General features: G+C 56.0%; 1 protein-coding gene across 2 annotated transcripts in view; it reads right to left on the bottom strand.

The window, feature by feature from the left end:
• Nucleotides 1-2,323, bottom strand: part of ASCC3 (activating signal cointegrator 1 complex subunit 3) — a 495,794-nt gene extending 493,471 nt beyond the window's left edge. For both annotated transcript variants that reach the window (XM_065588248.1, XM_065588249.1), the window contains exon 1: nucleotides 2,185-2,323. The gene's annotated coding sequence lies outside the window, so the exon portion shown is untranslated. The remainder of the gene's footprint in view (nucleotides 1-2,184) is intronic.
• Nucleotides 2,324-6,416: the final 4,093 nt, after the last annotated feature.

Below are 6,416 nucleotides of genomic sequence, written 5' to 3' on the forward strand. Positions count from 1 at the left end.
AATAGAATGATCACTCCATGTTTGACCTCTCAGTCCCTGGCCTCAAAAGAAACTTGCACAGCACCTTCAAAAAACTTTGCTAGACACCAAACATCACAGACTCAATAGATACTGATTTTATGTCTCATTACAAAAATCTATAACCCACTAACTGCCCTTTGTCCTACAACTGCAGAAGTGTTAACTGCCCACTTGGTCTTAAACAGTCTATTGCAGGGGTCAGCAACCTCTGGAACGTACCCTGGCGGGCCGGGCCAGTTTGTTTACCTGCCGCGTCGGCAGGTTCGGCCGATCACGGCTCCCACTGGCCGCGGTTCACCACTCCAGGCCAATGGGAGCGTCGGGAAGCTGCGGCCAGCACACCCCTCGGCCCGCACCGCTTCCGGCAGCCCCCATTGGGAGCCGTGATTGGCCAAACCTGCCGACGCAGCAGGTAAACAAACTGGCCCGGCCCGCCAGGGTGCTTACCCTGAGGAGCCGCGTGCCAGAGGTTGCTGACCCCGGGTCTATTGCAACGTATGTTAACTCCTTATGCTTAAAAATCTGTTCCACCTTGTGCTCAGTGTCAGAGTCAAATACCTTTCCCATACCTCTCCATAGGGAGAAAACTTGTTCACCTTAGCCTCTAAGGATAGAACAAGAAGCAATGGGTTTAAACTGCAACAAGGGAGGTCTAGGTTGGACATTAGGAAAAAATTCCTAACTGTCAGGGTGGTTAAACACTGGAATAAATTGCCTAGGGAGGTTGTGGAATCTCCGTCTCTGGAGATATTTAAGAGTAGGTTAGATAAATGTCTATCAGGGATGGTCTAGACAGTATTTGGTCCTGCCATGCGGGCAGGGGACTGGACTCGATGACCTCTCGAGGTCCCTTCCAGTCCTAGAATCTATGAATCTATAAACCTGAAGAAGAGCTCTGAGTAAATCTGTCCCCTTCATAAACACCAAACTCACTTTCTCTTTTTCATATCCTGGGACCAACAGGACTTCAGCACCATCGCAAATAAATTTACATTTGGCATAAAACCCAAATTTTATTTATAAACTTTTGTAAAACCTGACCAAGTTTTTTTTAATCTTTATTTTGTTTTAAGCTCCAATTGCATATTCCCCAGCAGTATTTGAAATCCAAACATGAGAACACTAAGAACTCCAAAGTGTTCATACAACAGTTTCGAAAGTGAAACTGACTTAATTGATTTATCATGGCCAAGAGAAAGGATACTCAAACAGTAAGAGCTGTAAACTGGATTTTTAAAATGTTTAATGTCTAATAATCCATACTTGTTAACAATTTTAATAAGGACATAGCTATCAAATGATTTTCTGTTGACAGTGTTCCTATAATACATCCTACCCCCACAAATATGCCGGTGGGGGAAGCAAGCAAGCAAAGAGGTTTTTAAGGTCAGGCTTGACAAAGCCCTGGCTGGCATGATTTAGTTGGGATTGGTCTTGCTTTGAGCAGGGGGTTGGACTAGATGACCTCCTGAGGTCCCGTCCAACCCTGTTATTCTATGATTTTATGAATCTGGAAGCCAGGTGCACTAAAAGCTCACAGAAAGCAGCCAGTCGAGACACCCGTGACTACACACAGAGCAAAGGCCCCAGCACAGGCTGCATGAAACTGACATCCCAGTGCCGGCGGCTGGGCAAGGAGCGGGCGGGAGGCACCCAGGGGCCCAGCACACACAGACACACTGGGACAACTGCAGTCGGGCTCCGCTCCCCGCTCTGCGGAGCGAGAGCCGCTGCCGATGCCCCTAAGCTCCGGGGAGCGTCACCAAAGAGCGCCCCAGACCCTGCGCACCGGCCGGGTGAGCTCATCCCCGCTGCCCAGGGCGGGGGGAGGAGGGACAGAAAGCGAGCGAGGGCCCAGGTCACCAGCGACACTGCAGTTAGGGAAACTGAGGCACGAGGAGGGGCGGTGACGCCGGTTATACTCAGCCCTGCGGAGCGAGCGCGCCCCACCAGCCAGGCGGCCACAGGGCTGCGGGCTCCAGGAAAAGCCGCGTCCCCCGCCGCCCCGTGGGCAGGAGAATAAAGCCCCCACCCCCGGGAGAACAGGACACCCGGCCCCAGCGCGTCCCCGCTCCGGGCTGAGAACACCCATGGCGGGGCCCAGCCGCCAAGGCCACATAGGCACAGCCTGCCGCCCCCTCCCACGAGATCCCGACCGCTCACCTGCCTTCCGGCTGCCGGCGCGGCTGCCGCGAAGAGCACAGCGCTAGACGTGCGACACTGCCGCAAAGCGAGGAAGAGCGGGAGGGGCCAGCTGAGGGAGAGCGATGGGTAGATCCGACGGAACGCCACGCCCCCGGCCCTTCGCACTGTTACGTTCATCCCGTATTGACCCTTCCCCACGCGCAGCCGCCTGCTTGCTGATCCCGACTCGCAAAGAGAGACCTCCCTGCTCCGTGCAGTGTTCTCCAAAGCGCACTGCCCTGCTGTGCCCTACCCCGCTATCCCTGTCCCCTGGTGTGCCCTACCCACCGCTATCCCCTGTCCCCACTGCCACACCTCTCCCCTACTCCCCGCTATCCCCTGTCCCCACTGCCACACCTGTCCCCTACTCCTCGCTATCCCCTGTCCCCACTGCCACACCTGTCCCCTACCCCTCGCTAGTCCCTGTCCCCACTGCCACACCTGTCCCCTACTCCCCGCTATCCCCTGTCCCCACTGCCACACCTGTCCCCTACTCCCCGCTATCCCCTGTCCCCACTGCCACACCTGTCCCCTACCCCCCGCTATCCCCTGTCCCCACTGCCACACCTGTCCCCTACCCCCCGCTATCCCCTGTCCCCATTGCCACACCTGTCCCCTACTCCCCGCTATCCCCTGTCCCCATTGCCACACCTGTCCCCTACTCCCCGCTATCCCCTGTCCCCACTGCCACACCTGTCCCCTACTCCCCGCTATCCCCTGTCCCCACTGCCACACCTGTCCCTTACCCCCCGCTATCCCCTGTCCCCACTGCCACACCTGTCCCCTACCCCCCGCTATCCCCTGTCCCCACTGCCACACCTGTCCCCTACTCCCCGCTATCCCCTGTCCCCACTGCCACACCTGTCCCCTACCCCCCGCTATCCCCTGTCCCCACTGCCACACCTGTCCCCTACCCCCCGCTATCCCCTGTCCCCACTGCCACACCTGTCCCCTACCCCCGCTAGTCCCTGTCCCCACTGCCACACCTGTCCCCTACCCCCCACTATCCCCTGTCCCCACTGCCACACCTCTCCCCTACCCCCCGCTATCCCCTGTCCCCACTGCCACACCTCTCCCCTACTCCCTGCTAGTCCCTGTCCCCACTGCCACACCTGTCCCTACCCCCCGCAATCCCCTGTCCCCACTGCCACACCTGTCCCTACCCCCGCTATCCCCTGTCCCCACTGCCACACCTGTCCCCTACCCCCGCTATCCCCTGTCCCCACTGCCACACCTCTCCCCTACCCCCGCTATCCCCTGTCCCGACTGCCACACTTGTCCCCTACCCCCCGCTATCCTCTGTCCCCACTGCCACACCTGTCCGCTACCCCCGCTATCCTCTGTCCCCACTGCCACACCTGTCCTCTACCCCGCTAGCCCCTGTCCCCACTACCACACCTGTTCCCTACCCCCCACTATCCTCTGTCCCCACTGTCACACCTGTTCCCTATCCACTGCTATCTTCTGTCCCCACTGTCACACCTGCCCCCTACCCCTCGTTGTCCTCTGTCCCCACTGCCACACCTGTCCTCTACCCCCCGCTATCCTCTATCCCCACTGCCACACCTGTCCGCTACCCCCGCTATCCTCTGTCCCCACTACCACACCTGTTCCCTACCCCCCACTATCCTCTGTCCCCACTGCCACACCTGTACACTACCCCTCACTATCTTCTGTCCCCAGTCACACCTGTTTCCTATCCACTGCTATCTTCTGTCCCCACTGTCACACCTGTCCCCTACCCCTCGCTATCCACTGTCCCCACTGCCACACCTCTACACCACCCCCCACTATCCTCTATCCCCACTGCCACATTGTACCCTACTCCCGCTATCCACTGTCCCCACTGCCACACCATAGGTAGGGTACAGGTGTAGGTTCAAGGATGATCAGTCATCATTCTTTAGGGAAAAACCTAGCTAGGGTGAAGAAGAAATATCTTCCCTGCCCCCCATAATAATGCTCAATTAGATGTATTATGGTGGGGGAAGTGAACCCAGGATACAAGCATGCAAACTCATATTACTATAAGAAGCACCTAGCTCAGATGCAGGTAAACTTTTTGGCCCGAGGGCCACATCGGGTTTTGGAAATTGTATGGCGGGCCAGTTGGGGGGGAGCATGGCCTGCCCCCCCATCCACCCACCCCCAGGACTCCTGCCCCATCCAACCCTCCCCCCCCAGTTCCGTGATGGCCCCCCCCGGACCTCTGCCCCATCCACTCCCTCCCACTCCATGTCCCCTGACCGCGCCCAAAACTCCCACCCCTGACTGCCCCCCCGCCACCCCATCCAACCCCTCCTCTCCTTCCTGACGGCCCCCCAGGGACCCCTGCCCCATCCAACCACCCCTTCTCCCTGTCCCCTGACTGCCCCCGGAACCCCTGCCCCTGACTGCCCCCCGACTCCCCATCCAACCCCTCCTCTTCCTGACTGCCCCCCCCCCGGGACTCCTGCTCCCATTCAACCCCCCCTGTTCCATGCCCTCTGACCACCCTGAACCCTATCCACACCCCCACCCCCTGACCACCACCCCGAACTCCCCTGCCCTCTATCCAACCCCCTGCTCCCTGTCCCTTACCATGCTGCCTGGAGCACTGGTGTCTGGCGGCTCTACAGCCGCACCGCCCGTCTGGAGCCAGCCACGCCACCGCGCAGCACAGAGCAACGGGTCAGGCCGGGCTCTGCAGCTGTGCTGCCCCAGGAGCTCACAGCACCGCTGCCCACAGCATTGTGCCGGCAGCGGCGTAAGCTGAGGCTACGGGGGAGGGGGAACAGTGGAAGAGGGGCCAGGGGCTAGCCTCCCAGGCCAGGAACTCAGGGGCCGGGCAGGAGGGTCCCACAGGCCGGATGTGGCCCGCGGGCCGTAGTTTGCCCTTCTCTGACCTAGCTGGATAAATATTAACATTCAGAGTTAGACTAGTTACTTCTGTCTTCAGTGTTACCATCCCCTGAAATATTTAGCATTGCCCCTGTCAGACAGAGGATAGTGGACAAGATGCATCTTTTGTCTGTTTTGTTATGACAGTTACTGTGTTCTTGAAATGCAGATGTATTATATGTATATGCTTGTATAGACATGAGAGATATAGAAAGACAGTCCAAGCACACAGATAAAGGACTAGACTCTGCTACAAACCGTCTGCACAGGGGATTCTTCTTGAAAAGCAACATTAAAGGATTATGTCCACATTTGTCATCGACTCTGTGGCTTCCATTGACATGAAATGAACCAAGACCATCCCTCCAAAGAAAAATCTTAGAAGGCAGTGGTTCACTAGATGTTCCATGAATTGGATGCTTTCTCCACATTCACATATTGGGCTGTCCTTCATTTTTCATTTGTGTAGCCAGGTAATTGTAATGCCTGTGTGAGGTTTTTATGTAGTTCACCATGATCCGTATTTTAAGTGGCATGGTGAGGCCTGGTGGTTGGTCTTTAGGATCTGTGATCCAGTCTTGATTCTTGATCCCACTATTTTCTGACAGCCTCCACCACTTTTGTCTTTTGGTAACAGGCCTAAGGTTTTGAGAGCTTTGGCCATTAAGCAGAAGGGGTTCCTGGATTTAAGGAGGCATCTTCGGGCTTGGTGGGGGCAGGGGGCTCGGATTGGAGATCTTCATAGATAGGCAAGTTTGGGTTCATTATCATGCAGTTATATTCTTTCTATCTTGCATCTGTGAAGGAATGGTGATAAAATATTTGTGAGGACAGGCAGACAGATTGTCAGAGTTGACGTTAGCATTCCTGTGATAAATCTCATAGCAGTGTTCAATTGCGTGATAACAAGTTTTATATGTATGCTATTTGCCCATACTAACACACGGTATTCAACTGCTGAGAAGACCAGGGCCAAGGTGTCTGTCTTCAAGTTGTGAGCATCTGGCCCCAGCTGGCCCCAGCTAATTTTGTGGATTGTATTGTCCCTCTTCTTTTTATTTTGGGGAAGGAAATGGCAATCTTCATGTGGTTCTCCCTGGTAAGTGCCTCAGCAAGACCAGTGCCATCAACATGGTCACTGAACATTGACTGGCAGTCTTGAAGTCTAAAAAGCAGTGCCAGCAACAAAGAGGTTAAAGAACAGCTCTGGGGTCAGGTGGCCATCTGGGGTTGGAGGAGGAGCCTTAAAAGGAGCCCCAACTCAGAGGGCCCTAGGGAGGTGGGCAGACTTCTCATTCTCAGTTCCCAGAGAAGAGCACAGCAGACTGCCT

This window comes from Chrysemys picta, chromosome 3 (assembly GCF_011386835.1).
Source record: "Chrysemys picta bellii isolate R12L10 chromosome 3, ASM1138683v2, whole genome shotgun sequence".
Taxonomy (NCBI): Eukaryota; Metazoa; Chordata; order Testudines; family Emydidae; genus Chrysemys; species Chrysemys picta.